At 42.7% G+C, this 27,431-nt stretch overlaps 1 long non-coding RNA gene and 1 pseudogene across 2 annotated transcripts; one reads left to right on the top strand and one right to left on the bottom strand.

Annotated features, from left to right (window-relative positions):
* Positions 1 to 778: 778 nt before the first annotated feature.
* LOC105555467 lies at positions 779 to 27,061 on the top strand. Its single transcript, XR_001008476.1, has 17 exons — positions 779 to 800; positions 4,977 to 5,229; positions 6,950 to 7,078; positions 9,183 to 9,323; positions 10,974 to 11,174; positions 12,573 to 12,690; positions 13,932 to 14,044; positions 14,359 to 14,483; positions 15,978 to 16,089; positions 19,027 to 19,130; positions 21,338 to 21,467; positions 22,653 to 22,768; positions 23,090 to 23,219; positions 24,170 to 24,275; positions 24,370 to 24,575; positions 24,726 to 24,886; positions 26,932 to 27,061. It is a non-coding gene; the product is annotated as an uncharacterized LOC105555467 (long non-coding RNA).
* On the bottom strand, positions 7,318 to 7,732 carry LOC105555466 (annotated as a pseudogene). Its single transcript, XR_001008475.1, has one exon. The product of XR_001008475.1 is annotated as a putative uncharacterized protein C15orf49 (transcript).
* Positions 27,062 to 27,431: the final 370 nt, after the last annotated feature.

Raw genomic sequence — 27,431 nt, 5'->3', positions numbered from 1 at the left:
AACACATGCATTGTCTGTAGGACTGGATGAATGTCCATGTGGCCTATCTAGAGTTAGCTGGCAGCCTACTCTGGTTGCCAGTTTGGTCTTGAGTCCTTGTTCTGGGTTCTCAGGTCCCCTGGAAGAAGCAGATCTGTCTGGTTGGGAGGAGGGTACAAGAATGCATCTTTGTCATTTGTTGGCTAAGTTTGTCCTTGGTTGAGGACATTAGAGTTTTGGTCACCGGGCATAGCCTGTGTGCCTGTGTTATATCCGATGTGATTTGGGGACATGTATTTCGCACGAACAGGTGAGCTCCTGCTCCAAGCTGGTTCTGATACCCAAGGGGCCTCTGGCTTCTCCTAAACCCGATAGAGGTTAAAGCCTTCCTCCTTAGGGGTTCATGGTCCCAAAGCTTTTGTGAGTGGCGTGGCAGGCATTGAAGCAGTGATGTTGAGAGGTATGGTCAATGTCAGTGCTCTTTAGCAGCATGGTGCACTGCAGGGGCCTCCAGCCCCGAGATGAGCGTCCCCACATCCGTGCATTTTGCGTCCATAAACAAGGGAGGCCAGAGAAAGGCAGATGGCAGATAGCAGATGTACCCCAGGACACTGGATAACATGGCCCTGTGACCTGTGCACCTGTCTGCTTTTCTGAAGCACGCCTGTGTTTCCTCTGCATTTTGCAGGTGGCGTTGGCATAAAAGGCAGGCTCGTATCATGAGGAATGATTGTCATCTCGTATGATCCTTGGAGATGGCAGGAAGCCCCTGGACACACATGGTGTGGACTCCTTCAGAGGCTGTTGAAACCTTCCTTAATGTAAGTGATTCCATCCCAAAGCACTCTTGAGTTTCTTCATTTGCAGGGATGAAACCTGTGCTTGGATCGATGATGACTTCCATGTATACATTCCTTGGAAAGCTGAACAAAATGAGTGAAAACTCTATACCGTCATCCTCGTCGAACTGAGGTCCAGCACATTAATCCAGCAGGAACTAGACAGACAGGGCCAACATCCGTTTGTTGACATGGGTTATACCAAGGGGTCTGTTCAGGCTTAGGATGGGGTCTTTTATGGGTGAGTGGGGTCACAGGAGTGGTGGCTCTCACGCAGAGGAAATTTCTTGTTTGAAGGACTTTGTCAGTGAGCGTGGGTAACACATGCATTGTCTGTAGGACTGGATGAATGTCCATGTGGCCTATCTAGAGTTAGCTGGCAGCCTACTCTGGTTGCCAGTTTGGTCTTGAGTCTTTGTTCTGGGTTCTCAGATCCCCGGGAAGATCTGTCTAGTCGGGAGGAGGGTACAAGGCCGCATCTTTGTCATTTGTTGGCTAACTTTGTCCTTGGTTGAGGACATTAGAGTTTTGGTCACCGGGCATAGCCTATGTGCCTGTGTTGCCTGTGTTATATCCCATGTGATTTGGGGACATGTATTTCGCACGAACAGGTGAGCTCCTGCTCCAAGCTGGTTCTGATACCCATGGGGCCTCTGGCTTCAACTAAACCCGATAGAGGTTAAAGCCTTCCTCCTTAGGGGTTCATGGTCCCAAAGCTTTTGTGAGTGGCATGGCAGGCATTGAAGCAATGATGTTGAGAGGTATGCTCAACATCAGTGCTCTGTAGCGGGATGGTGCGCCCCGAGGGCCTCCAGCCCCGAGATGACCATCGCCGTGTCCATGCATTTCTGCGTCCGTGAACAGGGGAGGCCAGAGACAGGCAAATAGCAGATGTATCACAGGGCACTGGATAACATGGCCCCGTGACCTGTGCACCTGTCTGCTTTTCTGAAGCACGCCTGTGTTTCCTCTGCACTTCGCAGGTGGCGTTGGCAAAAGGCAGGCTTGTATCATGAGGAATGATTGTCATCTCGTATGATCCTTGGAGATGGCAGGAAGCCCCTGGACACACATGGTGTGGACTCCTTCAGAGGCTGTTGAAACCTTCCTTAATGTAAGTGATTCCGTCCCAAAGCACTCTGAGTTTCTTCATTTGCAGGGATGAAACCTGTGCTTGGATCGATGATGACTTCCATGTATACATTCCTTGGAAAGCTGAACAAAATGAGTGAAAACTCTATACCGTCATCCTCGTCGAACTGAGGTCCAGCACATTACTCCAACAGGGACTAGACAGAGAGGGCCAACATCCGTTTGTTGACATGGGTTATATCAAGGGGTCTGTTTAGCCTTAGGATGGGGTCTTTTATGGGTGAATGGGGTCACAGGAGAGTGGTGGCTCCCACACACAGGAAATTTCCTGTTTGAAGGACTTTGTCAGTGAGCGTGGGTAACACATGCATTGTCTGCAAGACTGGGTGAACGTCCATGTGGCCTATCAAGAGTTAGCTGGTAGCCCACCTCTGGTTGCCAATTTGTTCTGAGTCCTTGTTCTGGGTTCTCAGGTCCCCTGGAGGAAAACAGATCTGTCTAGTTGTGGGGAGGGTACAAGGCCGCATCTTTGCATTTGTTGGCTAACTTTGTCCTTGGTTGAGGACATTAGAGTTTTGGTCACCGGGCATAGCCTGTGTGCCTGTGTTATATCCTATGTGATTTGGGGACATGTATTTCGCACGAACAGGTGAGCTCCTGCTTCAAGCTGGTTCTGATACCCGAGGAGCCTCTGGCTTCTCGTAAACCCGATAGAGGTTAAAGCCTTCCTCCTTAGGGGTTCATGGTCCCAAAGCTTTTGTGAGTGGCATGGCAGGCATTGAAGCAATGATGTTGAGAGGTATGGTCAATGTCAGTGCTCTTTAGCAGCATGGTGCACTGCAGGAGCCTCCGGCCCCGAGATGAGCATCCCCACATCCGTGCATTTTGCGTCCATGAACAAGGGAGGCCAGAGAAAGGCAGATAGCAGATGCATCCCAGGACATTGGATAACATGGCCCTGTGACCTGTGCACCTGTCTGCCTTTCTGAAGCACGCCTGTGTTTCCTCTGCACTTCGCAGATGGTGTTGGCGTCAAGGCAGGCTCGTATCATGAGGAATGATTGTCATCTCATATGATCCTTGGAGATGGCAGGAAGCCCCTGGACACACATGGTGTGGACTCCTTCAGAGGCTGTTGAAACCCTGTCTCTTATACACATCTAGATGTGTATAAGAGACAGTCGTCGAACTGAGGTCCAGCACATTACTCCAACAGGGACTAGACAGAGAGGGCCAACATCCGTTTGTTGACTTGGGTTATACCAAGGGGTCTGTTCAGGCTTAGGATGGGGTCTTTTATGGGTGAGTGGGGTCATAGGAGAGTGGTGGCTCCCACGCAGAGGAAATTTCTTGTTTGAAGGACTTCGTCAGTGAGGGTGGGTAACGCATGCATTGTCTGTAGGACTGGATGAATGTCCATGTGGCCTAGCAAGAGTTAGCTGGCAGCCTACTCTGGTTGCCAGTTTGGTCTTGAGTCCTTGTTCTGGGTTCTCAGGTCCCCTGGAAGAAACAGATCTGTCTAGTTGGGAGGAGGGTACAAGGCCGCATCTTTGTCATTTGTTGGCTAAGTTTGTCCTTGGTTGAGGACATTAGAGTTTTGGTCACTGGGCATAGCCTATGTGCCTGTGTGCCTGTGTTATATCCGATGTGATTTGGGGACATGTGTTTCGCACGAACAGGTGAGCTCCTACTCCAAGCTGGTTCTGATACCCGAGGAACCTCTGGCTTCTCGTAAACCCGATAGAGGTTAAAGCCTTCCTCCTTAGGGGTTTATGGTCCCAAAGCTTTTGTGAGTGGCATGGCAGGCATTGAAGCAGTGATGTTGAGAGGTATGGTCAATGTCAGTGCTCTTTAGCAGCATGGTGCACTGCAGGGGCCTCCAGCCCCGAGATGAGCGTCCCCACATCCGTGCATTTTGCGTCCATGAACAAGGGAGGCCACATAAAGGCAGATAGCAGATGTACCCCAGGACATTGGATAACACGGCCCTGTGACCTGTGCACCTGTCTGCCTTTCTGAAGCACGCCTGTGTTTCCTCTGCACTTCGCAGGTGGTGTTGGAGTCAAGGCAGTCTCGTATCATGAGGAATAATTGTCACCTCGTATGATCCTTGGAGATGGCAGGAAGCCCCTGGACACACATGGTGTGGACTCCTTCAGAGGCTGTTGAAACCTTCCTTAATGTAAGTGATTCCGTCCCAAAGCACTCTTGAGTTTCTTTATTTGTAGGGATGAAACCTGTGCTTGGATCGATGATGACTTCCATGTATACATTCCTTGGAAAGCTGAACAAAATGAGTGAAAACTCTATACCGTCATCCTCGTCGAACTGAGGTCCAGCACATTACTCCAACAGGGACTAGACAGAGAGGGCCAAAAAACATCCATTTTTTGATAAGGGTTATACCAAGGGGTCTGTTTAGCCTTAACATGGGGTCTTTTATGGTTGAATGGGGTCACAGGAGAGTGGTGGCTCCCACACACAGGAAATTTCTTGTTTGAAGGACTTTGTCAGTGAGCGTGGGTAACACATACATTGTCTGTAGGACTAAGTGAATGTCCATGTGGCCTAGCAAGAGTTAGCTGGCAGCCCACCTCTGATTGCCAATTTGTTCTTGAGTCCTTGTTCTGAGTTCTCAGGTCCCCTGAAAGAAGACAATCTGTCTGGTTGGGAGGAGAATACAAGGCCGCATCTTTGTCATTTGTTGGCTAACTTTGTCCTTGGTTGAGGACATTAGAGTTTTGGTCACCAGGCATAGCCTCTGTGCCCATGTTGTATCCTGTGTCTTTGGGGGACATGTACATTGCATGAACAAGTGAGCTCCCGCTCATTGGTTCTGATACTCGAGGAGCCTCTGGCTTATCTTAAACCCAATATAGATATAGGTGAAAGCCTTTCTCATTAAGGGTCGAGGGCCCCAAGGCTTTGTGAGCATCATTGTAGGTATTGAAGCAACGATATTGAGAAGGATGCTAAACATGCTCTTTAGTGGGATGATGTGCTCTGAAGGCACCTGACCCCCAGACGAGCGTCCCTGTGTCCATGCATTTCTGTGTTTATGAACAGGTGAGGCCAGAGACAGGCGGACAGCAAATGTATCGCAGCGGGCTGGATGACATGGCCCTTGGAACCTGTGCACATGCCTGCCTTTCTGATGCACATCCGTGTTTTCTCTGCACCTCCCCAGTGGTGTTCGTGTAAAAAGCAGGCTCATGTTAGCAAGGAATGATTGTCATCTCATGTGATCCTGCGAGATGGCAGAAGTCCGGGGCCACATGGAGTGTGGGCTCCTTCGGAGGCTGATGGAACCCTCCTGAATGTAAGTGATTCCTTCCTAAAGCGTGCTGATTTTCCTCATTTGCAGGGGCAAAGACTGGATCGATGATGACTTCCATATACACATTCCTTGGAAAGCTGAACAAAATGAGTGAAAACTCTATACCGTCATCCTCGTCGAACTGAGGTCCAGCACACTGCTCCATCAGGGGCTAGAGAGAGGGACAACATTCATTTGTTGACACGGGCTGTGTCAACACTTGGGATGGGGTTGTCTTTGGGTGAAGTGGAGTAGCTGGGCATTTTGGACTTCTGTGGCTGAGAGACAGCTTGGTTGAAGCACTTCCCTCTGTGTGGCTGTGTGTGTCCTTGATTCATACTCCTTGGCTCCTGCACTCCCCCAAGGAAGACAGTGGCTTCTGCATGGGCAGACAGCACAGTGTTGTTCCTGGGCACTTCTTTGGTTCACTTTCATACTCATTTGGAGACGTGGGAGTTCCCATGGTGTTTGGGTAGCAGTGGGGGCAGGCAGTCCTCAGGAGGATGGCGATGCTGATTTGCTTTCTGCAGAGGAGCCCAGAGCGGGTATCTATGTTGAACTTGTATGTCCCTAGGAGGAAACCAGTCCCATCGCCCCTGAAGGGTCTTGGCAGTGGGAAGGGGAGAGGTCTGCATGTGCATTTACTGGACAGCATTCCATGTGGGTCGTGGAGTGATGACTGTGGGCCTCTTTCAGACATTGTAGGGTGCCCACGTTTCATTTCATGGTGACCTCAGGGTGCTGGGACAGGAATGTGATTGCAGGTCCATGTGCTTCTGCAACTCCTCAGACTGACTTGGTCTGTGTTCAGGACCCTGTGTGAGATGCTTGTCTCCATTAGGCATTTGAGCTTATATTGGCCCAGGGTTTCTACCCATCCTAGGTTGTGCATACTTTGCCTCTGAACCGCTCAGGCACCTCAGTGCAGTCATCGTGCCTGATTGTAAGAGTGTGACTTCCCGCATCCTGGAGATCTCTACTCCTTGGTGGTCCAGGAAGGTCTCTGTGCTTAGTTACCATAGTGGCTCGTGATGTTAGGTTATTTTCTAATTTCTCCTCATGCTTCCCAGCAGTCTTCTTTGTGAAATAGTCATCTTGTTGTAGGACAGGGCTAGTGTCCACAGGCAGTGATGCATAGGTTTTAGACTGTGCGGCCATGTTCATAGGAAAGTGCCTTAAAATGTGTGGTGTTCTCAGCCACAGTGCCTTAGAAGCCCTGTGGGAGTCAGTGTGTCTGGTGCTCCTCTGGATCCCTGAGCTGCACCTGTGAGGAAGACGCTGAGGTAGCGGTTAAGTTGTTATTGAACGTTTTTCTCAATCTGAAAAGTGTTGAAGTAGCCCAGGGTGAAAAGTCTTCAAGACCGAAGGAAAATTGCCTTTTGTACTGGAAGAGTTTTTCCCCGAAACCCTCTTCATTTAAGTAGCCCTGTGGCGTTTGTCTTCTCTGATGACCAAGAGGAGGGCTTTTGAGTCAATGGTGCCAAATGAGTGGTTTTGAGTGAGTTCTTACACTTAGGGCTCTGTAGCTTGATAGTGCCTTCAAAATTAACACATGCCTGATATCTTCGTTCCTGGGTAGACCCATACACCCATCCCAAAAGGGCAGTAGCCTGTGGGAAGTACATATGGGATACACCACAGTGAATTGAATGGCCTGGCCCTTTTGACATGTGTGCCTGCCTGCCGTTCTGAAGAACACCTGTTTTTCCTCTGCACTTCCCAGGAGTTGTGGCAATGGAAGTAAGGCCAGTGGCTACGAGGGACAGTCTTCATCTTGGAAGATCCATTGAGATGGCAGGGAGCCCCTTGACAAGTGGAATCTGGTCTCCTTTGGTGCTGGTGGATCCCACAGGTTGGTAAATGTCCATTTTCCAGAAGCCCCTGATGTTCCTTCTTTGTAGGGATAAAGACTGTGCATGGATCGATGATGACCTCAATACATGCATTCCTTGGAAAGCTGAACAAAATGAGTGAAAACTCTATACCGTCGTCCTCATCAAACTGAGGTCCAGCACATGGCTCCAGCTGGGGCTGGAGAGAAGGACAACTTCCATTTGTTGATGCAGGTAGCACTAAGCCATCCATCCAGGCTTAGGATGGGGTCCGCTTTGGATCATAGGGAGTCATGGGGCAGTAGGCGCTCCTGTGCCGAGGAGATTCGTTGTGTGAAGGCCTTCTCTCTGTGAGGCTGGGGCAGCATACACACTGTCTGCAGGACTAGGGGAATGTGCAGGTGGCACAGAAGAGTTAGCCGGTAACCCGCCACTGTGTGGCCAGGTTTGTCCTTGAGTGCTGGCTCTGGGTTCCCTTGTCCCCCAGAGGTAGATAGCTCCTTGTGGTTGGGAAGAGCCCAAGGCCACACCCTTGCTGTTCTTTGGCTCATTTTTCTCGTGGCTGAGGACTTTTTAGTGCCCGTGGTGTTTTTGTAGCAGCAGTGGAAGTCAGTTGTGAAGAGGTCAGTGGTGCTTACTCTCTTTCTGGAGAATATCCTGTGGATTGGCTCCATGAGTGATTTGTATGTCCTCCGGAGAAACTGAATCCCACGGCCAGCGATGGTTACTCCAGGTGGGGATGAGAAGGCGCCATGCATGTATTGACTTGGTACCCTAAGACGGGGATGGTCAGCCACGTTTGCGAGTGTGTACTGCACATCACAAATGCCATGTTGGCTTTGGGGTGCTGGGAATGGAATATGATCTGATGTCTACATGGGAGGGCCTTTCCGCAGATTGCTTTTGTTTCCTGGCAGTCTTTGTTCCGTCCCCCGTCACATGTTTTTCTCCAGGGAACATTTTATTGGAGTATGTCGGGTCAATATCAGAAAAAAAAAAATGTTGTGGTTATCCCAGCATTAAGTGTGGTGATATAACAGCAGTGTGGATGGTAGCTCAAGTGAACAGCAGCAAAACCAAAATATATTGGTGTATGTAAGTGGCCCTATTCTCTCCTACCTATTAAGTCTGGTGTCAATCTCTTCTTTCTGCAATAATCTCAGTGATCCAGAAACTTTTTCAGAAGGTCTTTTTTTTTGATATTTCGTGTCCTTGTGGTTGTACTAGTACTCCCTGCAGTGCTAAGTCTGGGCCATTCTGCTATCCTAGTGCTACTGGAGTTTCCACTGTTTTGGGGACACTGTCTGGTCATTGTGGACACTTCTCTTGGGGCTCTTTAACAAGAAGTACGTTAGGGGTCAGGTTTGGGGCAGTGTTGATCTCCTGCCTAAGGTCAAAGGCAGTTTTCTTCCTAAATCTTATTGCAGAATTCACTGCCCAGGGGTTGTGTGACAAAATTAGGGTATCCCATGTGGACCTGTGTCCAATATCAAGGCAGTGTTGGATAATTTTCCTTATCTGCAAGGCTCCCATTGGACCCTTTATGTCCAGCAGACATTCACAGGCCAACTTTTCCCTTACACAGGGGCCCTCATTCCTGCCATGCAGAGCTTCCATGAAACCATCATTCAGGTTTTAAGTGCAAGGATTTCTCTCGAGAGTTTTAATTTGTTTCTTTAACACACCATTTTCTTTTCTATAAATTCTGCTTTCTAGCAGAAAACAGATTGTGGTTTGTAGCACAGATGAAATTGTCAGGTCATAGTCTACTTTTCTGCCCCATCTTGGATTAGTGAGCCTTTGAAATACGTTCCTTGATCACTGGCAATGGTTCTTGGAATACCAGACCTTAGTTACAAGCATTGCAAACCTACAAAGGTTTGTAGTTATTTTTAACTGTGTGAAGCAATGGATGTTTGTATCTTGTCACTCATGGCTGTCAGCAAAATTTAGGTGTTACTAAACCGGACCACACCCACAAATTATAGCGCCTCTGGTTCCTTCCGTAGTAGCCTGTGGGAAGTAGGTACAGGATGCACCACAACGGAATGAATGGCATGGCCCTTGAGACCTGTGTACCTGCTTGCCTTTCTCAAGCACACCTGTTTTGCCTCTAATTCCTAGGTGGTCTGGCATGGAAGAAGGCCACAGGCTACGATGGATGATGTTTGTCTTGGGGGATTCCTGGAGATGGTGGGGAGCCCCTGAGCACGTGCGGCACATGTGGCATGGGCTTCTTCAGAAGCTGGTGGACCCCTCAGGATGGTAAATGTCCATTTTCCAAAACCTTTTGATATTCCATCTTTGTAGGTACAAAGACTGTGCATGGATCAATGATGACCTTTATACATGCATTCCTTTGAAAGCTGAACAAAATGAGTGAAAACTCTATACTGTCATCCTCATTGAACTGAGGTCTGGCATATTGCTCCAACAGAGGGTAGATAGAGAGGGAACACTTCCATTTGTTGACGAAGGTTACATTGAAGGGTTTGTCCAGCCTTAGGATGGGGTCCCCTTTGGGCAAAGGGAGTCGCAGGGGAGTGCGGCCTCCTGTGCACAGGAGATTCCTTGTGTGAAGGGTTCCTCTCTGTGAGGGCAGGGTGGCACACATACTGTATGCAGGAGCGGGTGAATGTGCCTGTGGCACAGGAAGAGTTAGCGGGTAGCCTGTCTCTGCATGGCCAGGTTTGACTTGTCCTAGCTCTGCATTCCCTCATCCCTTAGAGGAAGTCAGTTTCTTCAGAAGACTTAAATTTGTGGAATTCCATATGTGGAATATTATCCACATAATGTTCCCAGTGATTGCTAGGCATATCACCCAAGATGGCCAGGCTTCTGGCCATAAACCATAGTAAGTAGTAGGGTGTGCATATATCCATTAGGGAGAACCTGAAAGGCCCTTTTTTGGCCCTCCAAGGTGAACGCCTGCACAAGCAAGTGAAGCACGCTATCTGCCTGTATGAGCCCCGTGTGCCTGGCCTGGCCTGTGCTCCTCACCGTGTCTCCTACTTCTGTTGCCCCTTCGCCTTGCCAGGTGGAGTCTGACTGATTTTGGCCACTGCTGCTGCCACAGGCCACCTGGAGCCCCTGCCAGTTTGAGGAAAGTGGCTCTGCCTGATTTTCCTTTTTTTTTTTCCTCTTTTTTCCTCCATTTCTGACTTCAGCAGGTACTTGGAGTTGCTGCTTCTGCAGCCACAGAAGACTCCCCAGTTTGGAGGACTGTGGCTGTGGGCTCCCTAAGCATCTCTCTGCAGAGACCCTCCGTTTTCCATTTTACCCACCACATCAATAACTAACACAGTGGCGGAGGAGTGCATGTCTCTTCCTATTTGTCATTACTCTTCTAAGTTGCACAGCTATACTCGGCCACTGGTCAGAATAAGAGAAAAAGCAGTGAAACCAGGAGGATCCTACAAGAAATACTCCGTTTCATTTTTGTTTGTGCATATACCTTTTCTGTTTAAATGTGGACTTCGATTTGATATGCTTCCAGTGCAGATACAGATCGCATATGTAAGAGAGTATGGAGTTGCATAGAAAGAAGACTTGTCATTTTCCTGTACTGTTGGTGTTCTAATATATCTTCATGATTTTTTGCCTCTTCTGGCTTTAGAAGATACACCAACATGGTTTGCAACATAGCCTCTTCTTCTTTTGGTAAGGGACCAAATGTGCATGTCAGTGATAGGTGTTACCTTGAATTGGGGTCAGTGCTTGTGTGATTATATTCAGTGATGTCATTTTCTCTCACACTTAAGTCACAAAATATTTAACCACTTATTTTTTTTTTAATCTCTGGAGAAATAATCCAAAAGATTGTGCTGTAAAGCTGGAACAGTTTCCAGTTATGCTAATTATTTGTATAATACTTAGTTGACTTTATCCGTGGTTTGTTGGCTTTTTTTCCTGTAGCTCGTCAAGGTTTTTCTATGAGTTCTGTTAAAGAGTCGGAAAATGGAGCCTAGAAGACATGCTCCATTTCCAGGATGGTTGTGTTTTCCAGAGAGGCGTAGGTAAGCCATTGGCACAGCCCTGCCTCCCACAGATAATTCCGGGTGCAATGTTTCATATCTAGACTTGGACTTCTGTCCTACCATACTTCTTTGTGTGCAGGTGTTTTGGGGGATAAAATTCTTGTTTTCACCAGTATAGATGTCTCGCATGTACTCTTGTGATGGTTTGATTTATCCATTGTGTTCACGTTTCAGTGAGCACGATATGGGATTTAATTTCCAATCTAAAGTCTGTGACTGCCGGCTGGGCGCAGTGACTCACGCCTGTAATCCCAGCACTTTGGGAGGCCGAGGTGGGCAGATCATGAGGTCAGGAGATCACGACCATCCTGGCCAACAGGGCAAAATCCCGTCTCTACTAAAAATACAAAATACAAAAATTAACCATGCATGGTGTTGTGCGCCTATAGTCCCAGTTACTTGGGAGACTGAGGCAAGAGAATCACCTGATCCTGGGATGCGGAGGCTGCAGCAAGTTAAGATCATGTCACTGCACTCCAACCTGGGCAACAGAGACTCTGTCTAAAAAAAAAAAAGAAGAATATTATAATTATTTTCAACCTCATGTCTCCGTGTCACACACAGATCTATGAAGCTGTGTTCTTTTTTTTTTTTTCCAGAGTATTTTCTTTCTTGTCTAGATTAGCTAAATTTGATAGTTCTATTCTAAATTCACTTAATCACTACTCTATTATTTTTGAAATTTTCAGTTCTGTTTTTTCACTTGGTTCTTTTTAAAAAAAAAAAAAAAAAAACTACGACTACCTCTCTGAGATTTCTACTTTTTTACTTTTTTCAATAAGCTTTATAATTATTTGCCAAAGCATTTTTACCGTAACTGTTTTTAACTTCTTCAGATAAGCACAACATTTGGTTAATCTTGAGGTTGGATTAGTTAACTGTCTTTTCTCATCCTGCATATGATTTTCCTTCTAATTGTGATTTTTCCAGTTCTTGTTAGATGGGTAATGTTTTAGTTTATCCTGCATTTTTTTTTTCCTTTTTAAGTTAGGGGAATCTGAATCTATTCAAATGTTTTGTTTTAGCAGGCGTGTGCCCTGTTTAGGTTTAATTTGAATGTCCTGTCCTACATTTGTAGGCCGTGTTTTCATAGGCAATCTTGCTATCAGAGCTGAGGGGGCGCTGTTTTGATCACTTAGTTTATCTGATGTTGCCGGTCCTCCAACTCGTGCCTACTGGTACTTCCTGAGATGGCGAAGGGTTTTCTGTACTTCCAGATGCCGGGTATCTCTATGTAGGGGGAGGAGACTCTGGACCACAGGAATGAAGAGAGCATCCTAGGTCAGGCAACTCAGTCATACAGGATAACCTGGGTCAACCAGCCAGTAGCTTCATGAAGTGTGGGAGGGGATTCTCCAGTGTAGGGAACACGGAAGCTGTGCATGTGAGAAGGGCTACAGCGTGGGGATCCCCAGGCCATTTGAACGGTAAATGTCTGTGTTACACATCTTTGCTCGCTTTTTCTCTATCCTTGTAGTTCATTGTGGAACCAGCACAGATTTCCATATGAAAGTTATTTTTTTTAACCTCCAAAAGTGACAGAATGGAGTGTATCATGGAAAAATCTGACATCAAAACCTCAAAATGTGATATTGGTAAGCATATTGTCCTGAGAATACCAGCATTTCCTCTTAGGGGATCATGACACTGCAGTGACCATGTGACCCTGGCTGTGCTCATCAGCCTGGGCTGGTCATTGACTGTGATGCTGGTCTCCATGCCTCCAAAGGTGGGAGCTGTGTGCTCAGTGTCTGCCACATGTCTCGGGCTCAAGGTCCCTTTTATAAGTGTGCCTGGATCGATGATGACTTAAAAATGGATCTCATCGGAATCTGAACAAAATGAGTGACCAAATCACTTCTGTGCCACTTCTGTGAGCTGAGGTCCAGCACAGGGACCGTGCCAGACAAACACGAGGAGGGCCTTCAGTTTGGTCAGCACTGGTACCAAAACGGCCTGTGGAATTAGAAAACTAACCGGCTCATATACAGTAGAGGACATTATTGGACAGTTACCTACCAATATGTGGTTGGGGGAAAGATGGAGACTCTTCTAGTGCTTGGCTGGTAGCATCTATGCACTGCAGTAACCAGACACTGGGGAGCCAGCACAGGAGGTACAGGATTTACAGGAAATTATTGTGCAAACCCACAAGCCATTCGGACGCTTGTGTGAGCGCTCGGAATATTCTGGTTGATGATTTGTTGCTTGATGGCAAAGAGTTTTCAGCGTTCAAAGACATCATGAGTTTTTACTTCTCATTTCCTTTTAAGTGAAATAATCGCATGGAAATTAAAGAATAAATTATATGAAATATATGAAACTTATATGAAATATAAGATATTTGGATCATATAAGATATAAATATATGAAATCTTATCGTACATTTTCATTTGATTGCCAACCTAGTCACAAGGACTGAAACAGCTGTTTCTTTTTTGTTTTCCCATCAACCAAGCAAGCTATTTAACACATGGTTCAGTGCTGGTTTCCACTACATGTTGCAGCAAACATTTTTAGAAGTGGTATTTCAAATTCTTGGATTTTCACATGGATTTCATTGTCTACTTTCATATGTCCTCCATGTGTGACCACTGTATTATTTAAAAGTTGTAATAAATGATTTTGAAGGGTATGTGCTGGAGGTACTTCGGGATAAATGTTTTAGAAAACATTATTTCCATACAATTTCAATCAAAGACATGTGCATAATTGTTCTTGTTATACAGATGGTCCAATGAGTGTCTAATGTGAATTCTTATAACTGCTTATAACACAATAGTTCATTAAGCAAATTTTGTTTCACAACTTTCCTAATTTCCCCTGTACTCTGTAGATTGGGTGAGATAGAATTCCATGGAATTTCATTGCCAAACCAGTGAAGTGCTAATTTTGACATTTGTACCAGCTGATGTAGCTGTGAAGAAGCACATCAATACCACTTCTAAGGTAACATTCAGTTTTTAGTGAATTTATTTTTGTGAGTTATTTTTATTCTTTTAAGTACTCAAGAATTTAGGTTCACAAAGAATTGGTTAATACTGACAGTTTCAGACATTAATATTCTGATGAGCTGAGGCGTCAGTCTCTTTTTTTTAAAGATTTTTTTCTTTTCTCTATTTCGAATAACATGAAATGTCCAACAGGAGTTATAAGTTAGTGTGTATTCCATATATGTTAATAGTGAAACATCCTGTCTTATGCACGGCTAAAAATTGTCCATGTATGCTTCTCAGATTCATATACATACTCTCTTCCAACAGGACAGCGTAGACCAAGAACTGGGTTTCATATGGAGGAATCTATTCTTCCTTTGAGGCAAGACAAGAAGGAAAGAAAGTATTGGGACTAATGCCATCCTCAAGGGCCAGTGGGAACTCTAATATTGGTAAGCCTTTTGTCCTGAGAATACCAGCATTTCCTCTTAGGGAATCGTAACACTCTGGTAACCATGAGACTCTGGCTATGCTAGTCCACCATGGGCTGGTCATTGACTGTGATCTTGGTCTCCATGATTGAATAGTGTGGGTCGGTGTGTCCCAGTGACCAATGTGCTTAGTGTCTGCCACATATCTCAGACTCAAGGTCCCTTTTATAAATGTGCCTGGATCGATGATGACTATAAAAAAATGGATCTCATCGGAATCTGAACAAAATGAGTGACCAAATCATTTCTGTGCCACTTCTGTGAGCTGAGGTCCAGCACTGGGACCATGCCAGGCAAACATGAGGAGGGAGTGAGTTTACAGGGACTAGGGTATTGGAAAACTAACCTACCCATATATATTAGAGCAAATGAATTGTTCTCAGGTCTGTAAATATCCAACTGTGGTTTGACATAGCAAGTCTCTTTGTACTTGCTTGGCAGCATTTATGGAAACAGTTGGTAGACCCTGGGGAACCAGGACATAGTGAGACTCAAGGGACGTTATTGCACCTACCCTTGAGCCATTCACACATTTGTCTGAGCTCGCAGAATTTTCTGGTTGATGATCAGTCTCTTGAGGGTAATGAGAGGGTCAACATCCAAATCCAAAGATAATGAGATTTTACTTTTTTTGAGATGGAGTCTCATTCCGTTGCCCAGGCTGGAGTACAGTGGCACAGTCTCGGCTCACTGCAACCTCCACCTCCTGGGTTCATGAGATTCTCCTGCCTCAGCTTCCCGAGTAGCTGGGATTACAGGTGCCCGCCACCACTCCTGCCTAATTTTTGTATTTGTAGTAGAGATGGAGTTTCACCATATTGGCCAGGCTGGTCTCGAACTCCCGACCTCGGGTGATCCACCCACCACAGCCTCCCAAAGTGTTGGGATTACAGGCGTGAACTACCATGCCCAACCTTACTTTTTATTTTCAATTAAGTGAAACAATTACATGGAAATTTAAAAAAAAAATGGTACTCTAAGTAGACTATTCTAGTGTATTTTAATGTTCTTGCCAATTCAGCCCCTAGGATTGTATCACTTGTTTTTTCGATTTTGGTTTTTCTTATGAAAAAGCAAACCATTGTTTTTATTTGAGTGCTGGATTCAACTATATGCTGCCTCAAATAAACTTAGATTATATTTCAAATTCTTTTTTACATAGATTTCATTGGCTATATTCATATATCCTCAAAGGTTTCCATTGTGTTTGAAGAGATATCCTAATTGTAATAAATGCTTTTGATTGGGGATGCCAGGGGAACTTTGAGACTAATGTCTCAGATTTAGGAAAACAAAGTTTATATTTTATAGTGATCAAGGATGTAAGAATAATTTTGTCATTCATTGGATAGTCCAGTGAGTGTCTAGTGTGAATTCTTATATTCCCTTGTAACTAAATATTCCATTTGGCAAATTTTGTTTCATAACTTCCCTAATTTCCTCTACACTTTGTAGATTGGGTGAGATACAATTCCATGGAATTTTACCACTGAACCAGTGAAGGGCTAATTTTGTCATTTGTACCAGTTAACTAATTTGGGAGGAAACAGAACAACACACTCCTGAGGTAGTATCCAATTTTTAGTAAATTTATTTTTATTATTTTTAAAACTGTCAGTGATTTGGTTTTGTGAACAATAGGTTAATACAGTGTTAGGAATTATTCATCTGATGCGCTATCTGAAGCGTCAGTTTTCCTTAAGATTTTTTTCTTCTCTGTACTTTGGATAACATTTAAAACATTTCTAAGAGTTACAAATTAGTATGTTTTCTATGCTGATTAATAATGAAACCTTTCGTCTATACAAATTTTAAAAAATGGATGTGTGTGTATGTGTGTGTGTGTGTGTGTGTATATATATATAAAATCTCTTCTCACAAGATGATGCAGACCAAAACTGCATTTTACATTTTATATGGCCAAGTTTATTGTTTCCTTGTGTCGTAATATGATGGAAAGTAATGGGAATAATTCTGCTTCCTGTCCTTAGGGACCAGTAAGAATTTTCCCATGGTAAACATTTTGTCCTTAAAATACTGACATCCTGTTAAGAGATCATGACACTCCAATGACCATGGGACCCTGGCTATGCTAGTCCTCCAGGGGGCTGACCATTGACAGTGATGCTGGTCTCCATGATTAAATAGTGTGGGTCAGCATGTCCCAGGGTGACAGAAAGCTGTGTGATCAGTATCTGTCACATATCTCAGACTCAAAGTTCCTTTTTAAAATGTGCCTGGATCGATGATGACTTAAAGATTGATCTAATTTAAATCTGAACAAAATGAGTGACCAAAACACTTCTGTACCACTTCTGTGAGCTGAGGTCCAGCACAGAGACCACTCCAGTCAAACATGTTGCCTGGAATTGCAACTAGTTGGTCAGTTAGAAGTAACCACAGGGACTGGGGTATTTGAAAACCACTTGAGTGCATTTATTGGAGGAAATGAATTTTACGTTTGTGTATAAAAATTCAATTGTAGGGTAAAATGGAAACTCTGAGAGTTTGGTTGGCGGCATCTATATACCATAGAAACAGAGCCTGGGAAGCAGAACAGTGAGACCCAAGAGAAATGTTCCTGCCTATACTTGGTCTGTTCCCACATTTGCCTGAACTACTGATTGACCTTTTGAGGGTGATGAGATGGTCAGAATCCAAGGATATTATGAGTTTTTACTTCTTATTTATTTATTTATTTATTTATTTATTTATTATTTGGGGTACATGTGCAGAACGTGCAGTTTTGTTACATTGGTATACATGTGCCATGGTGGTTTGCTACACCCATCAACCTATCATCTACATTAGGTATTTCTCCTAGTGCTGTCCCTCCCATAGCCCCTGACCCGCTGACAGGCCCTGGTGTGTGATGTTCCCCTCCCTGTGTCCATGTGTTCTCATTGTTCAACTCCCACTTATGAGTGAGAACATGTGGTGTTTGGTTTTCTGTTCTCATGTTTGCTGTAATGATGGTTTCAGCTTCATCCATGTCCCTGCAAAGGACACGAACTCATCCTTTTTTATGGCTGCATAGTATTCCATGGTGTATATGTGTCCCATTTTCTTTATCTAGTCTATCATTGATGGACATTTGGGTTGGTTCCAAGTCTTTGCTATTGTTAATAGTGCCGCAATAAACATATGTGTGCATGTGTCTTTATAGTAGCATGATTTATAATCCTTTAGGTATATACTTAGTAATGGGATTGCTGAATCAAATGGTATTTCCACTTCTAGATCCTAGAGGAATCACCACACTGTCTTCCACAATGGTTGAACTAATTTACACTACCAACAACACTGTAAAAGTGTTCCTATTTCTCCACATCCTCTCCAGCATTTGTTGTTTCGTGACTTTTTTAATGGTCACCATTATAACTGGCATGAGATGGTGTCTCACTGTGGTTTTGATTCGCATTTCTTTAATGACCAGTGATGATGAGCCTTTTTTCATGTTTGTTGGCTGCATAAATGTCTTTTGTTTTACTTCTCATTTTCTTAAAGTGAAGCAATTTCATGTGGTATCTTCCAAGTGTATTTTAATCAGTTGCCAACCCAGCTGCTAAGATTGAACCAGTTGTTTTGTTTTTCTCTTTTTTTTTCTATTAATTTAGCAAACAATTTCATATATAGTTTGCTATCCTTCTCCATGGGGCCTGCATCTTCAGATTCAACTAACCATGGATTGAAAATATTTGACAAAAAATTGTATGGTTTCATCTGTACTGAAGATGTACAGTCTTTTTCTTTCTTTTTTTTTTTTTTTTTTTTTTTGAGACAGAGTTTTACTCTATCGCCCAGGCTGGAGTGTAGTGGCATGATCTCAGCTCACTACAACCTCTGCCCCCTGGGTTCAAGCGATTCTTCTACCTCAGCCTCCCAAATAGCTGGGATTACCGGCGCCCACCACCATGCCTGGCTAATTTTTGTGTTTTTAGTAGAGATGGGGTTTCATTTTGTTGGCCGGGCTGGTGTCAAACTCCTGACTTCAAGTGATCTGCCTGCCTCGGTCTCCCAAAGTGCTGGGATTACAAGCATGAGCCACTGTGCCCAGCCAAGTGCAGTGTTTTTCTTTGGTCATTATTCCCTAAAAAACACAGTGTAACAGCTATTTACACAGTATTTACATTGTATTCGGTATCATGAGTAATCTAGAAATGATTTCCTGCATATCAGGATGTACATAGGTTCTCTGACAATAGTGCACACTGTGTTCGCTGTGTTTAAAGAAATGTGCTAGCTATAGAATAAATAAATTTGAAGTCAGTGTGCTGAGAAAGCACTGACATGGATAGAAAATATTCTATCTGTATAGAATAGACAGAATAGAATAGAATAGAAAAAATTCTATCTGTATCAGTCTGATCAAAGAAGTGAGTATAGTCTTGTCATACATACAGTCTAATGAATGTCTAAAGTTAATTCTTATAATTGCTTGTAACAATATTTCATTTGGCAAATGTTGTTTCACAACTTTCCTAACTGCCCCTGTACTTTGTAGATTGGTTGTCACAGAATTCCGTGGACTTTAACCAGTGATGCGCTGATTTTGTCATTTGTACCAGCTAACTCATCTGGGAGGCAACAAAACAATATTCTCCTGAGGTAACATCCAACTTTTAGTAAATTTATTTTTGTGGTTTGTGTTTTTTTAAGTAATTGAGAATTTCATTAGATGTACAAGGAGTCACTTAATACAAATAGTATTAGGCATTCAGTATTCTTATGAGATATCTGAGCCTTCAGTTTTTTTTAACATTTTACATTTTCGTCAACTTTAAATAACATCAGAAACATCCTATAAGTGTAATAAAATTCTGATACTTTACATATAGTTACATAGTAAAGCCTCCTGTCTTATTTGAAAAATGAACATGTATACTTCTCATTCCCATGTATATAATCTCTTCCCACAGAATGAAGTGGACCAAGAACTGGGCTTCGTATGGATGAATTTTTTTTTTTCTCCATGTGGAAACGTGAAGGAAAAGTATAGGAAATAATTCTGCCTCCCACTGACAAGTCCCCATGGGAATTTCTCACATGTTAAAAAGCATTTTGTCCTGAAAATAACAACATTTTTTCTTAGGGAATCAGGACACTCCAATGATGGTGAGACTCCGGCTATGCCAGTCAGCCATGGCTGGTCATTGACTGTGATGCTGGTCTCCATGATTGAATAGTGTGGGTCATTGGTGACAGATAGCTGTGTGCTCAGTGTCTGCCACGTATCTCAGGTTCAAAGTCCCTTTTATAAATGTGACTGGATCATGATGACTTAAAAATGGATCTCGGAATCTGAGCAAAACGAGTGACCAAACCACTTCTGTGCCAGTTCTGTGAACTGAGGTCCAGCACAGGGACCATGCCAGGCAAACACGTGGAGAGAGTTCAGTTTGGTCAGCAGCTGGTACCAAAATGGCCTGTGGTATTGGAAAACAAACCCACTCACATAGGTTACAGCACATGAATTGTACAGAAGTCTGTATGTGTTTGTATGTATTTATATATGTTTGTGTACATATATCTTTGGGGATTATATGGCATTTCTTTCAGTGTTTGGCTGGCAGTGTCCATACTCTCATAGTAAACAGAACTACTCAAGAGTAGAGGGGACGATGGGAAACAGTTTTGCGTACCCTAGAGTCTTTTACACATTTTTTTAGGTGCTATAATCTTGTGTGTGAGGTCAGTCTCTCAGGTTCATTAGGTGGACAGTGCAAAAGGTATTATGAGTTTATATATTATTTATCTGTTAAGTAAAGGAAATATTTGGAAATTGAAGAGTAGCTTTTATCTATTAAATAAAAGAATATATGGAAATTGAATGGCACTTTCTATTTGTGGAAAGTCTTAACATTTTAATTTCCTTATTTTAAATTACTAACATTTAATTTCCTTATTGACCTTATCACAAAAATTGGAATTTAAATTTTGCCTGTCACTCAAAGAGAAGCTTTTTAGACATTTGATTGAGGGATTCTAGTAGATGCTATAGTAAACATTTCTAATTGTAAAATGATTAAATTTTCAATTCATGGAGTTTTATGTGGATTTCATTGCCTGATATTCATTTTTTTTATTGGTGAGTTTCATAGATGTTTAAAGGGAGATCCTAGTTTTATTGTGTGATGCTAACGGAGGCCTTTGGTCATAGAAAACTGACTTTAGTACTACCCATTTCCAGGGAGTGAGCATAATCTTTATTCTCGTACCATGTGGGCAAGTGAAGATCTATGGTTTATTTCCTATAACCCGTCATTAGTAATTACGAAAATAAGAAAGTTAACAAATGAAACTCTTTTAATTATGAGGGTTTCATTTGTCAACTTCTTTACTTCCTCACTGTGCTTCGCATATTGGAGGTAATACTGGAATTGCATGGAATTCCTACTGCTGCTCCACTAACCTGCTAATTTTGTCACATGTACCAGATTCCTTGCCTAGCAATGAAAACAATACACTTCAGAGGTAATACTGCAATTTTTTGTAAGTGCATTTGTCCTGGATGAGTTCTATTATTTTATTTTCGCAATTAAGATTAGAATTGGTTTTTCAAGCAGTCCGTTAATCCACACAGTGTGAGGCCCTAATAATCTGGTTAGTCATCTGAGGTTTCTGTGTCCTTTGTCCAGTATTTTTATACTTCCTCTGTTTTCAGATAACATTAGAATACCCTACTAGCGCAATAATTTAGTATATTTTATGTACTTGTGCATAGTAAACCTGTTGTATATGTACACTATTTGCATGGTTGGCAAATGTACATTTGCACTTTTTATTTTTCTATAATTTTTTTTCTATTTTCAAAGGTTAATGTGGACGAAGAACTAGATTTCATGTAAAAGAGTTTATTCCTTCTACTTGAGGTGTGACTTGAAGGAAAGTAATGGAAATAATTCTGCCCTCCCATTCTCAAGGGCCGGGGGAATTCTAATCTTGGTAAGCATTTTGTCCTGAAAGCACAGACATTGTTCTTCGGGAGTCATGACACTCCCATGACAGTGAGACCCGGGCTGTTCTGGTCTACCATGAGGCTGGTCACTGGCTGTGATGCTGGTCTCTGTAATTGAATAACGTGAGTTGGCAAGTTCCCAGGTGACAGAAAGATGTGTGTTCAGTGTCTGCCACATATCTCAGACTCAAGGTCCCTTTTATAAATGTGCCTTGATCAATGATGACTTTAAAAAAAATGGAAACCTTGGAAATCTGAACCAAACGAGTGACCAAGACACTTCTGTGAGCTGAGGTCCAGCACAGGGACCATACCAGGCAAACACATGGAGGGCATTCAGTTTGGTCAGCAACTGCTACCAAGACTAACCCATCCGCATATGTTAGAGCAGATAGATGAATTGTACAGAGGCCTGTATATCTTTGCGGATTGCATGACAATGATTTAAGTGCATGGCTGGCAGCATTCAAACCCCTAGTAATCAGGCTCTGTGGCACCAGTGTCCGAGGAGTGAGCATTGTAGAACTAGCTGTGCCAGCGCTTGAGTCATTCACACTATTTGCATAGATGCCACAGCATTCTTAATGAGGATCAGCATGTATAGGTATGTTATGTAGTCAATTAGAAAGAAATTGTCAGTCTTTGCTTGTTATTTATTCTTTCACCAAAAGAAATACGTGAAAATCGAAGAGTGGGCTGTATTCATGGGATTATCTTACTACCTGCTGGAATTTGCTTGCTAACTCAGTCTCAAGTATTAGAACAGCATTTGTTTTTCTTTTTCCTGTCACTCAGGGAGCAATTTTCTAAACATTAGATGACAGATTAAATTAGATGCTTCATTAAACATTTTAATGTAAAATAATGAAGTTTCTAATTCTAGGGATTTTTGGAGGATATTGTTGGCTAATAGGTATATTCCTTCATTAAGTCTTTGTATATTTTAAGAGAGATTCTAATATTAGTAATACTCAGGGGGCCTTTGGCCTTTGAGACCAAAATCTTGGAAACATTGATTTTCTATACTCACCCTGTTCCAAGCAACAAGCAGATTTTTTAGTTATGGAGATAGTCAAGTGACTATGGCTAATTAATTACAAACTGTTGTCAGGAGTCATTCAGTTGGGACGGTTTTGTTTCAAAACTCCTGTAATGTCCCCTGTGCCTTGCAGAACGGAAGTGATTTTGGAATTGCATGGAATTCTCACTGCCATCCCAAAGAAATGCTGATCTTGTCACTCTTACCTGTTCCGTTGCCTGGGGCAGAATAAAAGGATGTACTTCAAAGGTAACATCCAAGTTTGAATAAATTTACATTTTATGGCTTATTTTGTAATTTTTCTGTAGTCAAGTAGATAATCGGTCTTGTGAATGATCTGTTAATAACAGGGTGAGGCATTAATTATCTGGTGAATCATCCAAAGCTTTCATTATCCTTCATTTCCAATTTTTTTTTCGTTCTCCCTTTTCAGTAATATGAAAAACCTCCTAGTAGAGTTATGTTAGTATATTTGATATTGATATACATAACAAACCCTCCCTTCTTGTGCATGTTTGACAAATGGACATACATACTTACCATCTTCGCATATTTCTACTGTTTTCACAGAGCTACATGAACCAAGAACTGGGTTTCATATGAAATATTTTATTCTGTCCTCTTGAGATGTGACATGAAGAAAAGTGTTGAGAATATTTCTATCACCTCATCTTCAAGAATCAGTAGGAATTCTCCCATGGTAAGCATTTTGTCCTGAAAATACTGGCATTCCTCTTAGGAGGTCGTGACACTCCAGTGACTTTGAGACCCTGGCCATGCTTGTGAGCCATTGGCCAGTCATTGACTGTGATGCCAGTCTCCATAATTGGATGAATAGTGTGGGTCAGTGTACCCCAAGCTGATGGAAAGCTGTGTGCTCAGTGTCTGCCACATATCCTGGATTGACGATGACTTTAAAAAAAAAAAAAAAAAAAAAAAAGAATCTCACTGAAATCTGAAAAAAATGAGTGACCAGAGCACTTCTGTGTGCTGAGGTCCAGCACACAGGACAGGCAAACATGGAGGGATGTGGATGGTCAGTGCCCATAGGGACTGGGGTATTTGAAAGCTAATCTGCCTGCGTATGTTGAAGGAAATGAATTGGACAGTTGTCTGTAAATATCCCATTTTTTAATAAAACGGCTATTCCTTTGGTGCTTTACTGGTAGCATCCATCCACTGGTAGTAAATAGACCCTGGAAAACCAGCACATATGTAGTGAGACCCCATGAGATATGATTGTGCCTACCTTAGAGTCATCCATACAGTTATCTTGGATGTGACAGTCTTTTGAGTGAGAGCAGTTTACTAAGGTCATTTAGATCATCAGTTCCAAAGATGGCGTGGGTCTTATCAATTAATTTTTTTAGGTAGAAGTAATATCTGGAAAATTAAAGAGTGATTTCTAACCGTGAGAATATTTCGGAGTTTGTTTAAATTTGCTTGCTAACCCAGTCCCAAGAATTATGACCTTTTTTTCTGTCTGCATAAAGCAATATTCTAGACATTTGAGTGATTCAAGTAGATGTTGTGAGATGATTACATTTCCAGTCCTTGGAATGTTATGTGGATTTTATTAGCTAATCTTCATATTTCATCAGTGGATTTTCCTATGCATGTTAAGGGAGATCCTTGTTAATTGATATGTAGGTGGACTTTAGGGTTAACCTGAACAGGTCTTGGGAAAAGGACTTTAAACATTCTCCTGTTCTGTGGAATAAGTATACTTTTTTCTGGACATACACCTTGTCATTGAGTATGTATCATAATTGCTCATAAATTCTTATCAGGAACCATTCGATGTGGAAGATTTCTTTCTCAACTTCTCTAATTTCCCCTGTGGTTTGCAGGTTCCATGTGATACTAGAGTTGCGTGGATTTTTAATCTTTACACCAATGAAGATCAGAGGTTAACAGTGCCCTTTTTTTAGAAGTTTGTATTTGTCACTGATAACTGTAATAACTGATCTTGTTGAAAAGCATGAGAAATGAAGATCTGATATGTCACTTTTACCAGCTTCCTCAACTGAGAAAGAATACAATGAAACATGCTGAGGTAACACCTAATTTTTGATAATTTTTTCCTGGGTTATTACTGTTTTAAGTATTTAGGAATTTAACGGGTGCTATATGGAGTCAGTTAATTCACATACTATAAGATCTTAATCTGGTGAGTCATCTGAGGCTTCTGTTTGTTCTTTTCCAGAATTTTTGTGCTTTCTCAGTCTTGTTGATGATCTTTCTGTGGGCATGAAGCATGGAGAGTGCCAGAGAGGCTGATCCTCAACAGTGTGACAGCGGAAAGTTGGGTGTGACCAAGAGGTATGCGGTGCCCAAATGCCAGTAGGTCCTCAGCAGTACCACCTGGTGAGCATCACTCTGAGAGCTGAGAGGAGGTGGGAAGCAGCTCATGGTGAGAGGGTTTAGAGGCCGCCTTTCCCTCTCTGCACGCTGCACAGTTCTTCTAGTCATATATCCCGGGACAGTACCATACCTGTGTGTGTCCTGCCTGCATTGCTGTGACCACTTTGAGTGGAATCAGTACGGTGTAGCTCTGTGCAGCCTCTGCAAATTGCCACGCTCCCACTCTCAAGCAGGTTGAGTGCTATAAGTGATTTTTAGACCATTGTTTCTTTATTCCCTTCTTTTTGTGACTTCTTCCTCCCCAATCCATTGGGTGACCTTTGAAGGTAAAGTAATCCTGAAGTGGTTGAATTGATGGAAATGCTATGCATTGTTGTGAATGGAATGTTCACCAGGCCAACATCTTCTTGGAACTTTGAGCACACTGATAGTCTGGTTGCACATTTGATTTGTCTGGCAGCAAATGTTGGACAGTATTTGGACTGATGGAAGCTAGAGACAAACACATTGACTGTTGTTGAATAACACTGGAAACATCCTAGGAGAGCGGTGTATTAGCTAATTTAATAGGTGCATAAACTGAATCCTACTGTCTTGTGCTTGATGGACCAGCAGACAAATATGCATGTATTGTTCTCATGTTTCTGCATCTTTACCCTATTCCCACAGGTCAACAAAGACAAGGCACCTAGCCTCACATGAAACTTTATTGCTTTCCCTTGAGATGTGACATGACAGAAAATGTCAGAAATGATTTTTCCATCCCATCCTCAGGGACCAGTGGGAATTAATTTTACCATTACACCTTCAAGGGCCAGGTCAGGTTGCTCAGTGTTTTGTCACTAAAATATTGCCCTTTTTTGGGGATTATGTAATACTCCATAAGGCACTGTCTGTGCTGGGCAGCATGGAGCCTGGGGCATTGCTGTGTTGGGAGCTGGTCTCCATGACTTAATAGGGTGGATCAGTGTGTCCCAGAGAAGTGTACTCCAGAGTGCTCCTTTTCTTTCATGTTTCTGAGGCAAAACAGTGCCCCTTTTAAGAAGTTTGCATGTGTCACTGATAACTGTAATAATTAATCTTGTTGAAAAACCTGGGAAAACAATGCGTTAAATAATAACTCCTCTGAACAGGAGGTCCAGCACAGTTACCTACCCTAAACAAACTATATGGAAGGAGAGTTCAGTTTGTTCAGCTGTGTGCTCCCAGCAAGGACTGTGGTACTGGAAAACTAACCAGCTTACATGCACTAGAGAAACTGAATTGGACAGTGACCTGTAGGTACCCAGTTTGGAGATGAAATTGCAACTCTTGAGTTCTTGATTGGCAACATAAATATGTTGATAGTAAACAGACCCTGGGGAATCAGCACTTGAGTTGTGAAATTGCGGGAAATAGCTATACCTACACTTGAGCCATTCACACTTTTGTTGGAGCTGCAATAATCTTCTAAGTCATGCTTGCTCTCTTGAGGGCAATAAGATGGTCAAAATCCAAGGAGATTTGGGGTTTTCACTTTTCATTTCTCTATTAAGTGAAAAAAGTTATGAACTGAAAAATAGGTGTTACTTATGTAATCTTCATAGTATGATTTAATTAGCTTGCCAGGCAGTCACTGGGATTTAATCAGTTTCTTTGTCTTTCATTTTTTCATCAGCTGAGAGAGTAATTTTGTGTGCACAGAAGTACTGTCTTCAGCTACATGCTGCATTAAACATTCCTAGATGTGAAATGATTCAATTTCCAAGTTTTTAAAATGTGGATTTTTCTGGCCACTTTTATATCCCTTCAGTGGGTTTCTAATGGATTTAAGGAGAGAGCCTAGTCATAGTGAATGGTGATGTGTTGGGTATGCTGAGGAAACTTTGAGACCAATGTTTCAGAAAACAATTATTTCTACACTGTCATGTTTCAAGTACCAAGTATCGTTCTTGTCATACAGATGGTCCAGTGAACATCTCTGGGGAATTCCTTACAACCAACCTCTTATTACAGAATATTCCATTAGGAATGTTTTGTTTCTCAACTCCCTGATTTCCCCTTTATAGATCGGAAGTGATATTGGTGGAAGACAACACTTTGCCGCTTGGAATTCTCACCTCCACACCAAAGAAGGACTGTTTTTGTCATTTGCACCAGCTTCTTTCTCCAGGAAAGATCAAAACGATGCACTCCAAGGGTAACATCCAGTTTTTAATACGTGTAATTTCCTGGATTATTTTTGTTGTGTTATTAAATAACTTAGAATTGTTTTTACAAAGTCTGTTGAACCAAACAGTGTAAGGCGTTAATAACCTGGTGAGTTATTCGAGGCCTCTTTTCCTCTCCTGGAATTTTTGCACAATTTATATTTTGAATAATATCAGAGACATCGCAGTAGAGTAATAAATTAGCACATTTTATATGCAGAGACACAGTGAAGCCTCCTTTCTTAGGCATGTTTAACGATTGGACATGTATATTTCTCATCTTCCCATATTTTTACTCCATTTCCACAGGTCCACGTAGACCAAAATGTGGATGTCATATGAAAGAGTTTAAACATTCC

Source organism: Mandrillus leucophaeus, unplaced genomic scaffold, assembly GCF_000951045.1.
Source record: "Mandrillus leucophaeus isolate KB7577 unplaced genomic scaffold, Mleu.le_1.0 Scaffold687, whole genome shotgun sequence".
NCBI lineage: Eukaryota > Metazoa > Chordata > Mammalia > Primates > Cercopithecidae > Mandrillus > Mandrillus leucophaeus.
The sequence above is the reverse complement of the archived record's forward strand: the minus strand, read 5'-3'. Positions and strand labels throughout refer to the sequence as shown.